The 21,940-nt window shown below is 39.6% G+C and overlaps 1 pseudogene; it reads left to right on the top strand.

The window, feature by feature from the left end:
* The first annotated feature begins 17,620 nt into the window (after positions 1-17,620).
* LOC129690751 (alpha-enolase-like) lies at positions 17,621-18,871 on the top strand (annotated as a pseudogene).
* Positions 18,872-21,940: the final 3,069 nt, after the last annotated feature.

Genomic DNA, 21,940 nt, shown 5'->3' with positions numbered 1-21,940 from the left:
ATGGCAGCTCAGTGTCCAAGAGGGTTCCTAGTAAGGGGAACAGGGGCTATCTCTGACATGAATTCAGTGACTGGCTCTTGGATCACCTCCCCCTGAAGGGGGAACAGCCTTACCAGGCTACAGAGGAAGACAATGCAGCTAGTCCTGATGAGGCCTGATCAGATTGAAGGGGAGGAGTACCACCCCTATCAGTGAACTGTGGGAAAGGCAAGGGAGGAAAAAAGGGAGGGAGGATGGGATTGGGACAGGACTAGGGAGAAGGCTACAGCTGAGATACAAAGTGAATAAATTATAATTAATAAAACAAATTTAAAAAGATATCATCCACCACAGTCAAGTAGGCTTCATCCCAGGCATAAAGAGGTGGTTCAACATATAAAAATCCATCAATGTAATACACCATATAAACAAACTGAAAGAAAAAAAACCCAAATGGTCATCTCCTAAGATGTTGAAAAAGCATTTGATAAAATTCAAAACCTGTTCATGTTTAAAGTTTTGGAGGATCAGGGATACAAGACACATACCTTAAAATAATAAAAGCAATATACAGCAAGCCTATAGCCAACATCAAACTAAATGGAGAAAAACTTAAATCAATCCCACTGAAATCAGGACAAGGCAAGGCTGCCCACTCTCTCCATATTTCTTCAACATAGTACTTAAAGTCCTAGCTAGAGCAATAAGATAACTAAATGAGATCAAAGGGATACAAATTGGAAAGGAAGAAGTCAAATTATCACTATTCACATATGATATGATAGTATACATGAGTGAATCCAATAATTCTTCCACAGAACTCCTGCAGCTGATAAACTCCTTCAATGAAGTGGTTGGATACAAAATTAACTCAAAAAATCTGAAGCCCTCCGGTATACAAAAGACAAATGGGCTGAGAAAGAAATTAGGGAAACAACACCCTTCACAATAGGCACAAGTAGAATTAAGTACCTGGGTGTGGCTCCAACCACACAAGTGAAAGATCTGTATGAAAAAAACTTCAGGTTTCTCAAGAAAGAAATTGAAGATGATATCAGAAGATGGAAAGATATTCCATGCTCATGGATCAGTGGATTAACATATGGAAAATGGTACTCCTATCAAAAGCCATCTACAGATTCAGTTCAGTTCCCATCAAAATACCAACCCAATTCTTTACAGACCTTGAAAGAACACTTCTCAATTAAAAAAAAAAAAAAAAAAAAAACAGAATAGCTAAAGCAATCCTGTACAATAAAAGATCATCTGGAGGTATCTCGATCTCAGATCTCAAGCTTTACTACAGAGCAATAGTAATAAAAATGACATGATACTGGCATAGAAACAGAATGATGGATTAATGTAATTGAATAGAAGACCCAGAAATAAACCCACAAACCTATGGAAACTTAATTTTTGACAAAGAAGCCAAATACTGACAATGGAAAAAGACAGCACCTTATCAAATGGTGCTGGCCTAACTGGATGTCTACTGGTAGAAAAATGCAAATAGTCCCATAGTCATCACTCTGCACAAAATTAAAGTCCAAGTGGATCAAAGACCTCAACATGAAACCAGACACACTACATCTTTTAGAAGAGATAGTGAGGAAGAGCCTGGAACTCATTGGCACAAGAGACAACTTCCTGAACAAAACTCCAACAGCACAGTGTCTAAGATCAGCAATCAATAAATGGGACCTCATGAAACTGAAAAGCTTCTGTAGAGCAAAGGACACTATTGTCTTCACAAAACAACAGCCTACAGCCTGGGAAAAGATCTTCACCAACTCTACATCTGACAAAGGGCTAGTACCTAGACTATATAAAGAACTCAAGAAGTATACACCAGCAAACCAGGTAATACAATTAAAAAATGAGGTACAGAACTAAACAGAGAATTCTCAATAGAGGAATATCGAATGAAGAAGAAATGCTTAAAGAAATGCTGAAAATCCTTAGTCATTTGGGAAATGCAAATCAAAATGACCCTCAAATTTCACTATATACCCATCCAAATGAATAAGATAAAAAACCCAAGGGATGGCACATGCTGGAGAGGATGTGGAGAAAGGGGAACCCCACTCCATTGCTCATGGGAATGTTACCTTATACAACCACTTTGTAAATCAATCTGGCGCTTTCCCAGAAAATCACGAATAATGATACCTCAAGATCCAGCTATACCACTCTTAGGCATATACCCAAAAGATGCCCTACCACTTAATAAGGACATTTGTTCAACTATGTTCATACCAGCTTTATTTGTAGTAGCCAAAATCTTGAAACAACCTAGATGTTCCTCAACTGAAGCATGGATACAGAAATTATGGTACATTTACACAATGGAATACTACTCAGAAATTTAAAATAAGGAAATCATGAAATTTGCAGGCAAATGGTAGAGAATAGAAAAATATCATCCTGAATAAGGTAAGCCAGAATCAGAAAGACATATATGGAATATACTCACTTATAAGTGGATAGTAGCCACATAATATAGAATAAACATACTAAAATCTGTAGTCGTAATGCAACAAGGAGGACACCTATGGAAAATACTCAATCCTCATTTAAAAGTGCAAACAGGATAGATAATGGAAGAAAGAGAAGACAAGGAACAGGACAGGAGTTTTCCACAGAGGAACTCTGAAAAACTCTACCCCCATGGTATTGAAGGTGATACAGAGACTAGTAGCGAAACTTTGGGCAGAGTTTGGGCAGAAACCTCATGGAAAAAGAGGGAGATAGAAAGACCTTGATAGTACAGGAACTCCACAGGAGAACAGAGCCAAAAAACCTGGGCCCAGGGGTGCCTGCAGATACAGATACTCCAACTAAGGATCATGCTTGAAGAGGAACTAGATCCCCTGTTCAGATGAAGCCCATAAACTTCTCCGTTTTCAAGTGGGTTTCCTAGTAAGGCATACAAGGGCTGTCTCTGTCTCTGACATGAAGTCAGTAGCCAGGCCACAGAGGAAGATGATGCAGCCAGCCTGGGTGAGACCTGATAAGCTAGGGCCAGATAGAAGGGGAGGAGGTCCTCTCCTATCAGGGGACTAGGGAAAGAGCAAATGGGGAGAAGAGGGAGGGCGGGTAGGACTGGGAGGAGATGAGGGAGGGACCTGCAGTGGGAATACAAAGTGAATAAATTTCAATAAATAAATAAAACTAAAACACAAAATATGTCCTCCAAAACATGTAACAGTGTGCTCTGATTTACTTGAATTGTAATTGATACACTGCCTGCTAATTTCTCATTAGAGTGTTCATGAGGATTATTGGTTTCACGTTTCCTGCCATTAAGACTTACTCTGTTTGTCATATTCATGAATGATTCTAGTTTTGTGTTTATAATTGCGTGCGATATGAACACAATATGAAGATTGTGTTCCCCAAAGAGTGACAAGAAAGGAACAAAACAAAGAAATGGAGAGAGTAAGAAGAGAAAAACATGGGTTTAGGAGCCTTTCTTTTTCTTTTGCCTAATTGTTTTGTTTGGCCTTTAATATTTTTTAAAGTTTGCTTTTAGTATTACAATTACACTACTTCCTCTTTCCTTTCCCACCAAATACATATATGTTCCCACAAATACATTTATGTTGCTAAATACATAAATACAACCTGTCTGTGTAATGGTACCTTTATATAAAAAATATAATTTTTTATTTTCATATTTTTTATTTTTTATTAATTACAGTTTATTCACTTTGTATCCCCCCATAAGCCCCTCCCTCCTCCTCTCCCAGCCCCACCGTCCCCCCTTCTTCTCGCTTGCTCCTCCCAAGTCCACTAATAGGGGAGGTCCTCCTCTCCTTCCTTCTGATCTTAGTCTATCATATCCCATCAGGAATGGCTGCATTGTCATCTTCTGTGGCCTGGTAGGGCTGCTCTCCCCTCAGGGGGAGGTGATCAAAGAACAGGCCTATCAGATTATATCAGAGGCAGTCCCTCTTCCCATTACTATGGAACCCACTTGGAAGACATCAGAAGAAGAAGAAAACAGGAAACAACCTAGGAACCTGCCACAGACGGCCTCTTGAAGGCTCTGCCCTACAGACTATCAAAGCAGACACTGAGACTTAAGGCCAACTGATGGGCAAAGTGCATGGGATCTTAAGTAAGAAGTGGGAAATAGTAAGATCTGGAGAGGACAGGAACCCCACAAGAAGTGCATGTATATTTTTTCAGGGCTGAACATGGGGTATTGGATAAGATCATAGTGTGCTATTCCCTGGGGAAGACTGTTTACCCTGTTTTCAGCATTCCTTCGTTGCTTGTAGTTACTGGTCTAGGCTTGAGACACCTGAGGTTTGCTCCATACACATTAAAATGCCCGTGGTTATCACCTTTGTTCAGGTCATAGTTAGACAGTCTTGTTGGTAAGACTTTATGGGTGTGCTTTCTGACAAACCTAGGAGACACAATCTCAGAGGAAACTCCCTAATTATTACAATCTTTCTTTCTTCTCTTCCATAATGATCTCAGAACCTAGGTATAGTTATTGTTTTGTAGAGAAAGGAACACAAATGGGAGAGAAAGTTCAGAAGCAATATGACAACTTTTCAAAAGATGTGACTTCCTAAGGTTTTTGATGAAATCTGAAGGCAAAACCAAGTTTTGTACAGAAGGAAAGTTAATAAATATCCAGTTCTTAAATGGAGAGTTCATCATTGATTATCAGGGTAACCCTGATGAAATTGAAGAGTGCTTTATGAGTGAACAGAGGAAAGAATGTAACAGTGTTATTTATTAGGAGAAAAACTTACTTAATTTTGGCTTTGACAAAGAAAGCAAACTACAAGTAATGGACTGTGGGAAGAAACATCAAGGAGAAGATACAAAAATCATGTCTGCCTTCTTCTCCAGTAGGCAGCCCTGTAGGCATAATCATTTTAGCTCAGCAGGGTTGACAGAAGTGAGAGTATAAGATGGTAACAAAGAGAACAATGTTCTCCCTCTTTGTGCCCAGATCAGTATTTCCTCACAAGTGTTCTCTTTTAAAATACTTTGTTCTTTTATCAAGAACTGTAAATCCTGAAAATGGACTATATATACTGTCATCACAGCTGCAGTTTTCTCTTAATGATGTTATTACTATATTTTTTATAGTGAACAAATTATAAACCTATTTAGGTATCACAGTGTCACAATGTATCCAATTTGCAGTTTCACCAAGGAAAAAAGAGTTTAAAAAGACTTTCTAAAAATTTCACAAAAAATATTTCACTAATTGGATAAAATTAAAAAAATAAATCTAGATGAAATAAAAGAAAAATATAAAAATAATCTAATATTCATCAATGAAATTAATCTGTAAGTTATAGTAGTTCTTATGCATATCTATTTTTTAACTTTTTTAAAATTTTTTATTAATTACACTTTATTCATTTTGTATCCCCCCATAAGCCCCTCCTTCCTCTCCTCCTGATCCCACCCTCTGTCCCCTTTCTGCATGCATGCCACTCCCCAAGTCCACTGATAGGGGAGGTTCTCCTCTCCTTTCTGATCTTAGTCTATCAGTTCTCATTAAAAGTGGCTGCATTGTCCTCTACTGTGCCCTGGTAAGGCTGTGCCCACCTCAGGGGGAGGTGATCAAAGAGCAGGCCAATCAGATTATGTCAGAAGCAGTCCCTCTTCCCATTACTATGTAACCCACTTGGACACTGAACTGCCATGGGCTACATCTGTGCAGGGGTTCTAGGTTATCTCCATGAATGGTCCTTGGTTGGAGTATGAGTCTCTGGGAAGTTCCCTGTGTTCAAATTTTCTGGTTCTGTTGCTCTCCTTGTGGGGTTCCCGTCCTCTCCAGCTCTTACTATTTCCCACTTCTTACATAAAATTCCATTCACTCTGCCCAACAGTTGTCCATCAGGCTCAGCATCTGCTTTGATAGTCTGCAGGGCAGAGGCTTTCAGAGGCCCTCAGTGGTAGGTTTCTAGTTTGTTTCCTGTTTTCTTCTTCTTCTGATGTCCATCCTCTTTGCCTTTCAGGATGGGGATTGAGCGTTTTAGTTAGGGTCTTCTCTCTTGCTAAGTTTCTTTAGATGCACAGATTTTAGTGGGTTTGTCCTATGTTGTATGTCTATATGAGTGAGTATATACCTTGTGTGTCTTTTTGCTTCTGGGACAACTCACTCAGGATGATCCTTTCCAGGTCCCACCATTTACCTGCAAATTTCATGATTTCCTTATTTTTCATTGCTGAGTAATACTCCATTGAATAGATGTACAGAATTTCTGCATCCATTCTTCAGTTGAGGGGCATCTGGTTGTTTCCAGCTTCTGGCTATTACAAATAAAGCTGCTACAAACCTGGTTGAGCAAATGTTCTTTTTGTGTACTTGCGCCTCTTTTGGGTATATGCCTAGGAGTGGTATGGCTGGATCTTGAGGAAGCACTATTCCTAGTTGTCTGAGAAAGGGCCAGATTGCTTTCCAGAGTGGTTGTACAAGTTTACATTCCCACCAGCAGTGGAGGAGGGTTTCCCTTTCTACAAAACCTCTCCAGCATGTGTTGTCACTTGAGTTTTTCATCTTGGCCATTCTGATGGGTGTAAGGTGAAATCTCAGGGTTGTTTTGATTTGCATTTCCCTAATGGATAATGAAGTTGAGCATTTCTTTAAGTGCTTCGCTGCCATTCGATATTCCTCTATTGAGAATTCTCTGTTTAGCTCTCTTCCCCATTTTTTTAAGTCGATTACTTGGTTTGCTGCTTTTCAGCTTGTTTAGTTCTTTATATATACTGGATATGAGTCCTCTGTCAGATAAAGGGTTGGTGAAGATTCTTTCCCAATCTGTAGGCATTCATTTTGTTTTGATGACGGTGTCCTTTGCTTTACAGAAGCTTTTCAGTTTCATGAGTTCCCATTTATTGATTGTTGCTCTTCGAGCCTGTACTGTTGGTGTTCTGTTCAGGAAGTTGTCTCCTGCACTAATGAGTTCTAAGGTCTTCCCCACTTTTTCATCCAAACAATTTAATGTGTCTGGTTTTATGTTGAGTTCTTTGATACACTTGGACTTTAGTTTTGTGCAAGGTGATAGGTATGGATCTATTTGCATTTTTCTACATGTAGATATCCAGTTGGACCAGCACCATTTGTTGAAGATGCTAACTTTTTTCCATTGTATGGTTTTGGTGTCTTTATCAAAGATTAGGTTCCATAAGTGTGTGGATTTATTTCTGGGTCCTCTGTTCGGTTCCGTTAATCCACCATTCTGTTTCTATGCCAGTACCATGCAGTTTTTAAAACTGTTGCTCTATAGTACAACTTAAGATCAGGGATGGAGATACCTCCAGAAGACCTTTTATTTTAGAGGATTGTTTTAGCAATTCTGGGTTTCTTGTTATTCCATATGAAGGTGAGAATTTTTCTTTCCAGGTCTGTAAAGAATTGTGTTGTTAATTTGATGGGAATTGCATTGAATCTGTAGATTGCTTTTGGTAAGATGGCCATTTTTACTATGTTAATCCTGCCAAGCCATGAGCATGGAAGATCTTTCCATCTTCTCATATCTTCTTCTAATTCTTTCTTCAGAGACTAGAAATTTTTTTCAGACAAGTCTTTGACTTCCTTGGTTAGGGTTACTCCAAGGTACCTTATGTCCTTTGTGGCTATTGTGAAGGGTGTTGTTTCCCTAATTTCTTTCTCAGACCTTTTGTCTTTTGTATACAGGAGGGCTACTGATTTTTTTGAGGTAATTTTGTCTCTGGCCACTTTGCTAAAGGTGTTTATCAGCTGTAGGATTTCCCTGGTAGACTTTTTGGGGTCACTCAAGTATACTATCATATCATCTACAAATAGTGATAATTTGACTTCTTCCTTTCGAATCTGTATCCCCTTGATCTCCTTCAACTGTCTTATTGCTCTAGCAAGGACTTCCAGCACTATGTTGAAGAGATATGGAGAGAGTGGGCAGCCTTGTCATGTCCCTGATTTCAGTGGGATTGCTTTAAGTTTCTCTCCTTTCAGTTTGATGTTGGCTATAGGCTTGCTGTATATCGCCTTTACTATGTTTAGATATGTGCCTTGTATCCCTGATCTCTCCAATACTTTAAACATGAATGGATGTTGGATTTTGTCAAATGTTTTTTCAGCATCTAGGGTGATTATCATGTGGTTTTTTTCTTTCAGTTTGTTAATGTGGTGGATCACATTGATGGATTTCCGTATATTGAACCAAACCCTGCATACCTGGGATGAAGCCTACTTGGTCATGGTGGATGATATCTTTGATGTGTTCTTGTATTCGGTTTGCGAGTATTTTGTTGAGTATTTTTGCACCAATGTTCATAAGGGAGATTGGCCTGAAGTTCTCTTTTTTTGTTGGGTCTTTGTGAGGTTTAGGTACCAAGGTGACTGTGGCTTCATAGAATGAATTTGGTAATGTTCCTTCTGTTTCTATTTTGTGGAATAGTTTGAAGAGAACTGGATTTAGCTCTTTTTTGAATGTCTGGTAGAATTCTGCACCGAAACCATCTGGTCCAGGACTTTTTTTGGATGGGAGACTTTTGATGACTGCTTCTATTTCTTTGGGGGATATAGGACTATTTAATTGATTTACCTGGTCCTGATTTATCTTTGGAAAGTGGAATCAATCAAGAAAATTGTCCATTTCATTTAGATTTTCAAATTTTGTTGCATATAGACTTTTGAAGTAAGTCCTAATTATTGTTTGGATTTCCTCAGTGTCTGTAGTTATTTCCCCTTTTCCTTTCTGATTTTGTTTATTTGGATGGTGTCTCTCTGCCTTTTAGTTAGTTTGGCTAAGGGTTTGTCTATCTCGTTGATTTTCTCAAAGAACCAGCTCTTGGTTTCATTGATTCTTTGAATTGTTTTATTTGTTTCTAATTGATTGATTTCAGCCCTGAGTTTGATTATTTCTAGCCATCTACTCCTTTTTGGTGTGTCTGCTTCTTCTTTTTTTAGGGTTTTTAAGTGAGCCATTAAGTTGCTTGAATGAGCTGTCTCGAATTTCTTCTTGAAGGCACTTAGTGCTATGAACTTTCCTCTTAGTACTGTTTTCATTGTGTCCCACAGGTTTAGGTATGTTGTGTCTTTGTTTTCATTGAGTTCTAGGAAGACTTTAATTTCTTTCTTTATTTTTTACCTGACCCAGCTGTCATTTAGTAGCAAATTGTTCAGTTTCCATGTATGTGTAGGCTTTTTGTTATTTCTGTTGTAGTTGAGGTCCAGCTTTATTCCATGGTGATCAGACAAAATACAAGGGATTATTTCAGTCTTCTTGTATCTGTTGAGATTCGCTTTGTGACCAACTATATGGTCTATTTTGCAGAAGGTTCCATGAGGTGCTGAGAAGAAGGTAAATTCTTTTGTGTTTGGTTGTAAGGTTCTGTAAATGTCTGTTAGGTCCATTTGATTCATGACCTCTGTTAGAGATATTGTTTCTTTGTTTAATTTCTGTTTAGTTGACCTGTCCTTTGTTGAGAGTGGGGTGTTGAAGTCTCCCACTATTAGAGTGTGGGGATCTATGTGTGGTTTAAGTTTTATCAATGTTTCTTTCACAAATGTGGGTGCCCTTGTATTTGGGGCATAGATGTTCAGGATTGTGATGTCTTCTTGGAATTTTCCCTTGTTGAGTATGAAGTGTCCTTCCCCATGTCTTTTGATTCATTTTGGTTGAAAGTCTATTTTATCAGATAGTAGAATGGCTACTCCTGTTTGCTTCTTGCATCCATTTGCTTGGAAAGCTGTCTTCCATCCCTTTACCCTCAGGTAATGTCTATCTTTGTGACTTAGGTGTGTTTCTTGTATACAACAGATTGCTGGGTTTTGTTTACGCATCCATTCTGTTAGTCTGTGTCTTTTTATTGGAGAACTAAGTCCATTGATGTTGAGAGAGATTAATGACCAGTGGCTGTTAGATCCTTTGAATTTGATTTTGGCTGTGGTCATACGGTTGTGTGCTTGGTTGCTTTTTGTTTTACTGTAGTGAGGTTATTTATTTCCTATGTTTTCTTGGATGTACCTAGTTTTCTTGGGTTGTATTTTCCCTTCTAGTGTCTTTTGTAATGCTGGATTTGTTTGTAGGTATTGTTGAAATTTGTTTTTGTCATTGAATATCTTGTTTTCTCCATCTATGAGGACTGAGAGTTTTGCTGGGTATAGTATCCTGGGCTGACATCTGTGTTCTCTTAGGGTCTGCATGATATCTGTCCAGGCCCTTCTGGCTTTCATAGTTTCTGTTGAAAAGTCAGGTGTGATTCTAATGGGTTTGCCGTTATATGTTACTTGGACTTTTTCTCTTGCAGCTTTTGGTATTTTTTCTTTGTTCTGTATACTTACTGTTTTGATTATTATGTGGCAGGAGGATTTTCTTTTCTGGTCTAATTTATTGGGTGTTCTGTAGGCCTCTTGTATTCTTATTGGCCGCTCCTTTAAGTTGGGGACATTTTCTTCAATGATTTTGTTGAAAATATTTTCTGGACCTTGGAGAAGGGAGTCTTCTTTTTCCTCTATTCCTATTATTCTTAGGTTTTGTCTTTTTATGTTGTCTTGAATTTCTTGGACGGTCTGTGTCAATAATTTTTTAGATTTTACATTTTCTTTGACAAATACATCGATTTCTTCCATTGTATCTTCCACACCTGAGATTCTTTCTTCCATTTCTTGTAGCCTATTGGTTATGCTAACCTCTGTAGTTCCTGCTTTCTTCCCTAAGTTCTTTCTCTCCACAATTTCTTCCATTTGTGTTTTTTTTTTCCAATTCTATCTTCAGGTCTTGAGCCATTTTGTTGGTTTCCTTCACCTGTCTGACTATATTTTCATGTTTTTCCATCAATTCCTTCAGCTCTTTGTTTCAACTATCCTGTTTCTTTTATTTCATTTAATGATTTAAGTATTTCCTCTCTAAAGGCCACAACCTGTTTGGCTGCAGCTTCCTCTCTTTCTTTTCGTATTTTATTTGTTTCCTCTGTTATCTTCTTCGTGAACATAGATGTTAGGTCATCTTCTTGAATTTCAATATGCTGGGCTGTCTAGGGCTATTTGCCCCTGGATAACTGGGTTCTGGAGATGCCATATTGCTCTGGCTTTTGTTGGTTAAACTTTTACGCTGTCCTCTACCCATTGGGCTATCTTAGGTGTTTGAGGTTAGTTTCTGGTTGTTCCTGGACTCCTGTGGTGGAGAGTATCCCTTTGGCAGGAAAATGGTTTTTCCTGAAGGAAGCCTTCTCAGCTTTTTGGGTATAGTCACTGGATGGCAGGTGTTTTTCAGGAGTTCCTACAGCTCACCTCAGGCATAGAGACCTGGGTGGTAACTGTGGTCCTTATTAGTCAAGAGGGCTCTACTTTCACCGGGAGAAGTCCTGGAGACAGCTGCCCTGCTTCTGGGTTTCTTGCTGTAAATTTAGTGATCAGCTGATGTAACCTGTGTGTCCCGTGTTTGGTCAGTTTTGTTAGGGATAACTGGTTGCCCCTTGGAGCAGTATCTGGGTGTTGATCTCAGGGTTCCTGGTCTTTTGTAGGTCTGAGGTTGGGGCTCTGTGCCCCAGAACCCAAGAGGTAATCTGTGGAGGGTGAGTACTGCTAACTGGTATCAGCAGGCTATCTGGGGCATAGCAGTTCCCTGGATTGGGCCAGTCTGTGGGACCTTTTCTGGGGATATACTGGGTTGCCTATCTGTCCCCTTTGCTTTGTTCCTTGTTCCTTGTGAGGGTTTCTCCAGACAGTGACTCCAAAACTCTGGTGTCTTGGGGCACACAGTTCTGTCTGTAAGGAGTAGTTGGTACAAAGCATGTCTCTAGGCTGGTGGCGCATGCGCCCGCCTGCTAGTCTGCGGGAGCTGGGTTCCCAATAAGTCTGTGCTCCCTGCTTGGGCCCGGATCTGTGATTGCTGGGCATACTTGCCTGTCTGTGGTCTGAGGTCTGCGATACTTTCCCCAGGCAAAGCCTAGGTGACCCAAACAGCATGGTTTCTTCCTTCCCTGTGGGGCCCTCTCCAGTCAGGGATTCACAGGCTTTGTTGTACTGGGGCATGCAGCTCTTCTGTACCGGTGAGCTGGGTGCCCAGCAGCTCTCTGCGTGGTGGGAGCTCAGTTGTGATGGCAGAGGGTACCCGAGGTCAGCGAGACCTTCCAGGGAAAGACTGGGTGACCTGTGATCAGACTCGCAACTTTCCTTCCCAGTGGGGTTTTCTTGTGACAGGGACTCCCAATCTCTGGCACCCTTGTGCCCACCGATCAGCCTGGGAAAGTGATCAGGACATGCAGGCTTGAGGCTCCAGCCAGGAGACCCAATGCCCAAGTTACCTGGGATCTCTTCTGGGTTCTGGCTGGGTGGCCTGAGAGTGGACCCGACCTATTCCCACACCGTGGGAGCCTCCCCTCACCTGGGAAACACAATCGCTGTAGTTTTAGGGCCCAGAGTTCAGTCTCCTGGTTGCTGCATGGAGAGTGCTGTTCTGCTTCTCAGACACAGTGCTCTCCCAGCGCCGCCATCTTGGCCCCCCCTCGGGATCCTTATACATATTTTTAATGAACCTTTTAAAATTCTTACCACTGATCTGTTTAAATTTTCTTCTTATTATTGTGAAAATTTGGAGTAATTTTTCTTACATTAATAAATATATATAAGGCTTGTTTATAATAATTTTAATTTTTTTTCTTTTTTCCATTTTTAATTTTAATTTTAATTAATTACACTTTATTCATTTTGTATCCCCCATGGCCCCCTCCCTTCTCCCCTCCTACACCCACCCTTCCTCCCCTTTCTCCACACATGCCCCTCCCCAAGTCAATTGAGAGGGGAGTTCTTCCTCTCCTTCCTTCTGATCCTAGTCTATTAGGTCTCATCAGGAGTAGCTGCACTGTCTTCCTCTGTGGCCTGGTAAGGTTGCTTCCCCCCTCATGGGAGGTAATTAAAGAGCAGGCCAATCAGTTCATATCAGAGATAGTCCCTGTTCCAATTACTATGGAACAGACCTGGACACTGAACTGCCACAGGCAACATCTGTGCAGGGGTTCTAGTTTATCTCCATTAATGGCCTTTGGTTGGAGAATCAGTCTCAGAAAAGACCCCTGTGCCCAGATTTTTTTGTTCTATTGCTCTTCTCGTGGTGCTCCTGTCCTCTCTAGGTCTTATTATTTCCTACTTCTTTGATGAAATTCCCTGCACTCTGCCCAAAGGTTGGCCATAAGTCTCAGCATCTGCTTTGATACCCTACACGGTAGAGCCTTTCAGAGGCCCTCTGTATCTATTCCTCAGTTGAGGGTCATTTGGGTTGTTTCCAGGTTCTGGCTATTACAAATAAAGCTATTACAAACATGGTCGAGCAAATGTCCTTGTTGTGTGCTTGAGCATATTTTGGATATTTGCCTAGGAGTGGTATATCTGGATCTTGAGGAAGCACTATTCCTAATTGTCTGAGAAAGAACCAGATTGATTTCAAAAGTGGTTGTACAAGTTTACATTCCCACCAGCAGTAGAGAAAGGCTCCCCTTTTTCCACATCTTCTCCAGCATGTGTTGTCACTTGGGTTATTCATCCTAGCCATTCTGATGGGTATAAGATCAAATCTCATGGTGGTTGTGATTTGCATTTCCCTGATGACTAAGAATGTTGAGCAATTCTTTAAGAGTTTTTCAGCCATTCAATATTCCTCTATTGAGAATTCTCTGTTTAGCTCTGTTCCCCATTTTTTAATTGAATAATTTGATATGTTGCTGTTTATTTTCTTGAGTTCTTTATATATACTGGATATTAGCCCTCTGTCAGATATAGGGTTGGTGAAGATCCTTTCCCAAACTGTAGGCAGTCGCTTCTTTACAGAAGCTTTTCAGTTTCATGAGGTCCCATTATTGATTGTTGCTCTTAGAGCCTGTGCTGTTGGTGTTCTGTTCAGGAAGTTGTCTCCTATGCCAATGAGTTCCAGGCTCTTCCCCACTTTTTCTTCTAACAGTTTTAGTGTGTCTGGTTTTATATTGAGGTCTTTGATCCACTTGGACTTCAGTTTTGTGCCGGATGATAATTATGGATCTATTTTTATTTTTCTACATGTACACATCCAATTAGACCAGCACCATTTGTTGAAGATACTGCCTTTTTTCACTGAAGGTTTTGGCATCTTTGACAACCATCAGGCACCCATAAGTGTGTCGATTTATGTCAGGGTCTTCTATGTGATTCCATTGATCCACCAGTCTGTTTCTATGACAGTATCATGCAGGTTTTAGTATTGTTGCTCTATAGTACAGCTTGAGATCAGAGATAGAGATACCTCCAGAAGATCTTTTACTGTAGAGAATTGATTTAGCTAGTCTGGGTGTCTTGTTGTTCCATATGAAGGTGAGAATTTACAAGGACTTTCAAGGTCCGTAAAGAATTGTGTTGGTAATTTGGTGGGAATTGCATTGAATCTGTAGATTGCTTTTGGTAAGATGGCCATTTTTGCTATATTAATCCTGCCAAGCCATGAGCATGGGAGATCTTTCCATCTTCTCATATCTTCTTCAGATTCTTTCTTCAGAGACCTGAAATTTTTTTTCATACAAGTCTTTGAATTGCTTGGTTAAGGTTACACCAAGGTACTTTATGTCATTTGTGGCTATTGTGAAGGGTGTTGTTTCCCTAATTTCTTTCTCAGACCTTTTGTCTTTTGTATACAGGAGGGCTACTGATTTTTTTGAGTTAATTTTGTATCCAGCCACTTTGCTGAAGGTGTTTATCAGCTGAAGGAGTTCCCTAGTAGAATTTTTGGGGTCACTCACGTATACTGTATCATATCATCTGCAAATAGTGATACTTTGACTTCTTCCTTTCCAAACTGAATCCCCTTGATCTCCTTTAGTTGTCTTATTTCTCTAGCAAGGACTTCAAGAACAATGTTGAAGAGAGATTGAGAGAGTGAGCAGCCTTGTCTTGTCCCTGACTTCAGTGGGATTGATTTAAGTTTCCCTCCATTGAGTTTGATATTGGCTATAGGCTTGCTGCATATTGCCTTTACTATGTTCAGATACGTGCCTTGTATCCCTCATCTCTCCAATACTTTAAACATGAATGGATGTTGGATTTTGTCAAATGCTTTTTCAGCATTTAAGGAGATGATCATGTGTTTTTTTTCCTTCAGTTTGTTTATGTGGTGGATTACATTGATGGATTTCCATATATTGAACCATCCCTGCATGCCTGGGATGAAACCTACTTGGTCATAGTGGATGATATCTTTGATGTGTCCTTCCATTCGGTTTTAGTAATTTTGCATCGATGTTCATGAGGGAGATTGGCCTGAAATTCTCTTTCTTTGTTGGGTCTTTGTGAGATTTAGGTGCAAAGGTGACTGTGGCTTCATAGAATGAGTTTTGTAGTGTTCCTTTTGTTTCTATTTTTTTTTGGAATAGTTTGAAAAGTATTGGTTTTAGCTCTTCTTTGAAGGTCTGGTAGATTTCTGTGCTGAAACCATCTGGTCCTGGGCTTTTTTTTTTGCATGGTAGACTTTTGATGACAGCTTCTATTTCCTTAGGGGATATAGGACTATTTACATAATTTACCTGGTCTTGATTCAGCTTTGAGATGTGGAATTGGTCAGGAAAATTTTTCATTTCATTTAGATTTTCAAATTTTGTGGCATATAGGCTTTTAAAGTAAGTCCTAATTAATGTTTGGATTTCTTCAGTGTCTGTCATTATATCCTTCTTTTCATCTCTGATTTTGTTGATTTGAAAAGTATCTCTCTGCTTTTTAGTTAGTTTGGCTAAGGGTTTGTCTATCTCGTTGATTTTCTCAAAGAACCAGCTCTTGGTTTCATTGATTCTTTGAATTGTTTTATTTGTTTATAATTTATTGATTTCAGCCATGAGTTTGATTATTTTCAGCCATCTACTCCTCTTTGGTGTGTCTGTTTTTTTTTTTTTTTTTCCCTATGGCTTTCAAGTGAGCCATTAAGTTGCTTGAATGAGCTATCTCGAATTTCTTCTTGAAGGCACTTAGAGCGATGAACTTCCTCTTAGCCTTGCTTTCATTGTGTCCCATAAGTTTGGGTATGTTGTGCTTTCATTTTCATTGAATTCTAGGAAGTCTTTGATTTCTTTCTTTATTTCTTCTCTGACCCAGCTGTCATTTAGTAGCAAGTTGTTAAGTTTCCATGTGTGTGTAGGCCTTTTGCTATTTTTGTCATTGTGGTCCAGCTTTATTCCATGGTGATCAGAGAGGATACAAGGCATTATTTCAATCTTCTTGTACCTGTTGTGTCTTGCTTTGTGACCAACTATATGGTCTATTTTAGAGAAGGTTCCATGTTTTTCTCAGTTATATTAAATGGTTAAATATACTGGATTTTGGCTATCACTGAAAATTTTGGGTTTTTTAAGTCTTTTATGCTCCTATCAACCTGTTCTTTTTTTCTTCTTCTTAAAATTTATTTATTATTAATTATACTATATTCAATTTGTATCCCAACTGTAGCCCCCTCCCTCATCCCCTACCAGTTGTACCATCCCTCCCTCTTCTATACCCATGTCTCTGCCTGTTCTTAAATAATGAATCTTAATCAGTAGAATTTTTCGGAGCCCCTCTGTGGTAGGCTCCTGTCAAGTTCCTTTTCTTCTCCTGCTTTCAAGGTCTATTGCATTTGTCCTTCTGAAAGAGGATTGAGCATCTTCCCTGAGGTCTTCCTTGTTTTGCTTCTTTAGATTTTAATATGTTTACCCTTTATTAAAGGGCTAATATCAATAGCCACTTATGAGTGAGTATATAACATGTGTGTCTTTCTGCTTCTGAGTTACCTCAAGATGATCTTTTCTAGTTCCCACCATTTGCCTGCAAACCTCATGATTTCCTTGTTTTTAGAATAGTATTCCATTGTGTAAATGTACCACAATTTTTGTATGCATTCCTCCATTGAGGGATATCTAGGTTGTTTTCATTTTCTGGCTATTATGAATAAAGCTGCTACAAACATGGTTGAGCAAATGTCCTCGTTGTATAGTTGATCGAGGTACAAACCAGAGGTTGAGACACGTAGCCAAAGTTTGGGCAGAGTACAGGTAATCTTATGAAAGAAGGGAGAGATAGAAAGAACTGGATGGGACAGGAACTCCACAAGGAGAGCAATAGAGCCAAAACAAAAACAAAAACAAAGGCAAAAACAAAAAAACTGAGACCTGGAGTTCCTGCAGAGACTGATACCCCAACCAAGCACAATGCATGGAGAGGACCTAAAACCTTGGCTCAGATGTAGGCCATAGACAGTTTCCAAATGGTTTCCCTAATAAGGTGAGCTGGGGCTTTCTCTGGCATGAACTCAGTGACAAGCTCCCTGATCACTTCTTCCTGGGGGGCAGGGTGCAGCCTTGCCTGGCCACAGAGGAAGACAATGCAACCAGTCCAAATGAGGCCTGATAGGCTTTGGTCAAATAGAAGGGGGGGAGGATCTCCTCTATCAGTGGACTAGGGGAGGGATATAGGAGAGAAGAAGGAGGGGGACTGGGAAGTGACGAGGAAGGGGACACAGGAGGCATATAAATTGAATAAATTGGAGTAAGTGATAATAATAAAAAAATTAAAAATGAACCTTGAGAGAGCTGCTGGAGTCCAGGGGACGCATACAAATTTCTCCTTAACATTCTTTTTCATGTTTGTGGAAAACTCTTTCCTGCCCAGTGATCCGAGGCCCAGAAATTCATGATGTCTATTCTCAAAATCGAGGCCAGAGAGATCTTTGACTCTTATGGGAATCCCACCGTTTTTGGTTGATCTCTACACCGCAAAAGATCTCTTCTGAGCTGCAGTGCCCAGCAGTGCCTCCACTGGCATCTATGAGGCCCTAGAACTCTGTGAGAATGACAATACATGCTATATAGGGAAGGGTGTTGAGCATATTGATAAAACTATTGCACCTGCTCTTATTAGCAAGAAACTGAGTGTTGTAGAGCAAGAGAAGATGGACTAGCTGATGATCGAGATGGACCACACTGAGAATAAATCTAAATTGGGTGTGTACGCCAACCTGGGAGTGTCCCTGGCTTTCTGCAAAGCTGGTGCTGTGGAAAAGAGGTTGCCCCTTTACTGTCATATTGCTAACTTGGCTGGCAACCCTGAAGTTATCCTTCTGTTCTCAGCTTTCAGTGTGATCAAAGGTGATTCTCATGCTGACAACAAGTTCATGCTCCTCCCTGTGGAGGCTTCCTGTTTTCGGGAAGCCATGTGCATTGGAGCTGAGGTTTACCACAACCTGAAGAATGTCATCAAGGAGAAGTACAGCAAGGATGCCACCAATTCGGGGTTGAGGACGGATTTGCACAGCCTGGAGAACAAAGAAGCACTGAGGCTGCTGGAAGATTGCAATTGCGAAAGCAGGCTATACTTAGCAGGTCCTCACTGGCATGGACTTGGCTGTCTCTGGGTTCTATAGGTCTGGCGAGTATGACCTGGACTTCAAGTCTCCTGGTGACCCTTGTAGGTACATCACATCTGACCAGCAGGCTGACCTGTACAAGTCCTTCATTCAGGATCATCATCCAGACCAAGAGGACTGGGAAGCATGTCCAAAATTCACCGCCACTGCAGGCATCCAGGTGGTTGGAAATGATCTCACAGTGACCAACCCTAAGCGCATTGCCAACGCTGTAAGTGAGAAATCCTGCAACTGCCTCCTGCTCAAAGTGAACCAGACTGGCTCTGTGACCGAGTGTCTGCAGGCGTGTAAGCTGTCCCAGTCCAATGGCTGGGGCGTCATGGTGTTCCATTGCTCTGGGGAGACTGAGGATACTTTCATTGACGACCTGGAGATGGGACTGCAGTGGGCAGATCAAGATGGGTGCCCCTTGCCGATCTGAGTGCCTAGTCAAGTCCAACCAGCTCCTTAGAATCGAGGAAGAGCTGGGCAGCAAGGCCAAGTTTGCTGACAGGTCCTTCAGGAAAGCTCTGGTGCAGTAAAGCGTGGGCTGGAGATCCCTGGAGCCACCAGCTGCTTAGATCCTCCCTGTCCCTGATGTCATCAAGGAGGCTCAAGGACGGCCCACTGTTTGCCCTTTCCATATCACTTCTTCTTTAGACTCCGAAGTCACGTCTGGACCCCTGCTGGAAACCCCAGCTTTGTAATCATGTGATTGGTCCGAATCATTGTTCTTAACATCTCACTTCTGAGCTAGTGTCTTTAGCCCTTGTTGACTCCAGTGTAATCTTTAGGGTGGCCACAGGCCAGACCCCTCATGGTTCTACGTACAAAATAGAAGCTGCAGTAACCATGAAAAAAAAAATCTTGAAACTTATTTTATTTCAATGTAAGAAAATTAAGATTTAGCCTATCTTTTTTCATTAATAAATGTTTCCTTTTTAGATGTGTTGTATAATCTACAAATAGAGTTTTCTAGCTTTTTTTTTTTTTTTTTGTGGAACAAAGCATTATTTAACAAGTGGCTTACATTCTCCCTCTAAACAGAAGATTAAATTTATTTTCCAAACATCATTGTGTTTGCCAGCATAAAAATGTTACATGTGTCTCCTCATGTAAAACTATACTTTCATCCTTTTTGGAAATCTTACAGGTCCAGTATTAAAGCTTATTGAAGAGGTGGGGAGTTGGCTCAGTGTCTAAGGGAACTTGTTGGGCATGCAGGGAACCCAGGTTTGACTCTGAGCACTCAAAGGGTAGCTCACAACCAGCTGTAACTCTAATTCCAGAGGACCTGTTGCCCTCCTCTATCATCTGATGACAGCAGGAACACTTGTGGTTTATGACACACATAAAACTAATTAAATAAATCTGAAAAAAAGCTTTTGGAGAAAAAGAACACATGTATGAATTGTGATTTAGATGAGAGTCCTTGAAAGTTGAAGTATCTACCTTTTGCTGTTATAAGCTCTTGTTATATAAAGTTTGATTTACCTTATCTAGTTATAATAGAATCCTCATAACTCATTTATAAACAGTGGCAATTCATAACTTTTTTATTCATGACTTTAGATTGATATAGATTTAATTTATGATTTACTTTTTCCCTTAGGCTATTTTCAGTTTTGTTTTTTTTTTTTTGAATTTTGATTTTATTATTAAAATTGTTGCTGTTGTTGTTACAATTTCACATATTGGCCACTTTATTTTTTTTAATATTTTTTTATTGACCATTTAACTTATCACTTTTCTCCTACTACTCTCTACCCTCAAACCTTCCCCAAATTATTTATTCTCTTAATTTCTACTCATTTGGTTTTGATACCTACCAAAATTAGCCACAGGTACATTTGTGACCTGCGTTTATAACTACCCACTGAAACTTGGTGGAATAATAAGAGTGTATCCAACTAAAGACTGATTCCTCTCTTAGTGACCATATTTTGTTTATGAACGTTTTCCTACTACTGAACTCAATTAATCATCCACATCCTCTTACCCCTATTCCACCGCTACTTTCTAACTGTGATTGAAAGTGTAATTCCAAACATGGAATGAAAATCCAAACACATGTCCAGTGACAAAATGATATAATCTGTACTTCTTTGATAATCAGTAGTTTGTCTTTGTTCTGTGAAACCTGTGCAAGAAAGCAACCTGGTTGCTAATCAACCAGAACAGCACAATTCCCCTGACCACCTTGCCTGACTCACTCTTTCCTTGCAAACTCCTTATCTCCTCTCAGGTCATCTTGTCAAGCACCAGGAAAAGCCCTTGGAAGATGAACATTTGCTCTAATGATGAACCGTAACTCAATATGCCTATGACAAATTTTCTATCTGGATTATGAGCTTCTACAAATTGGATAACAAATATAAATCCAGGAACAATTACTGCTCTTGATTTTGGATATATTCAGTTTTAAAGACAGTGCAAAACTCTCTTTTGAAGCAACTGTGTCAGTTCACACTTTCACAAACAGCAACATGAGAACTCTGCCTAGTGCAGTGGCTCTCAACCTGAGGGGTCAAATGACACTTTTACAGGGCCACATGTTAAATATCCTACATATCAAATATTTACATTATGATTCATAACAATAGCGAAATTATAGTTATGTAGTAGCAATGAAAATAATTGTATGGTTGGGTGTCACCACAATGTGAGAAACTGTATTAAAAGGGTCTCAACATCAGGGAGGTTGAGAAGCACTGATCTAGTGTGAGACAGTTTTCAACTTTTGTGGATTTGACTATGCGTAGTGGCAGCCAGCAGTGCTTAGGGAAAATGAGAACACCTTATGCTCATGATTGCATCAAATATTTGCATGTCTCTTGAGATATGAGTTGCCCATTCATGTCATTTCCAGTTTTGTTCATCAGTTTGGGGACATCTCAGTGATTTCAAGAAATTTAATGGATAAATATGTTAAAGCACATTAACACTCAGACATAAAAGTGAACCTTATATTCTTATGAACTACTAATAGTTGTGTTTAGTTTGCTGATCTTCTTTTGACTTGTATCACAGCTCAGCTACAAAGAAAACTTTTATAATTGTTATTTAATTGGAAGAGTGTTTCAATTCTCAAAACATAAAAAAATAATTGTTCTCTTAAAGTTTTTGGAACATATTTGTATATAGAAGCTTTTTCCTAATGATATCCTAAGGTTTATATATTTTAATTTAAAATAATATTCCGCCAAAAAGATATAAATGTATCTGATGCTAAGTTGAGGTCTTTGATCCACTTGAATTTGAATTTTGTGCAGTGAGATAAATATGGATCTATTTGCATTGTCTACATGTGGACATCCAGTTAGACCAGGACCATTTGTTGAAGACGCTATTATTTTCCCATTGTACAGTTTTGGCTTTTTCTTCAGAAATCTAGTGACCATAGGTATGTGGGTTTATTTCTGGGTTTTCAATTTGATTCCACTGATCAACCAGTTTATTTTTATGCTAGTACCATGCGATTTTTATTACTATTGCTCTGTAGCATATTTTGAAGTCAGAAATGGAGATACCTCCAGAAGTTATTTTATTGTATAGAATTTTTCTTTCTTTCTTTCTTTCTTTCTTTCTTTCTTTCTTTCTTTCTTTCTTTC

The sequence above is a fragment of the Psammomys obesus genome, unplaced genomic scaffold, assembly GCF_907164565.1.
Source record: "Psammomys obesus unplaced genomic scaffold, mPsaObe1.curated_primary_1811, whole genome shotgun sequence".
NCBI classification, from domain to species: domain Eukaryota; kingdom Metazoa; phylum Chordata; class Mammalia; order Rodentia; family Muridae; genus Psammomys; species Psammomys obesus.
Note: the sequence above shows the minus strand (reverse complement) of the source record. Positions and strands in the feature narration are given on the sequence as shown.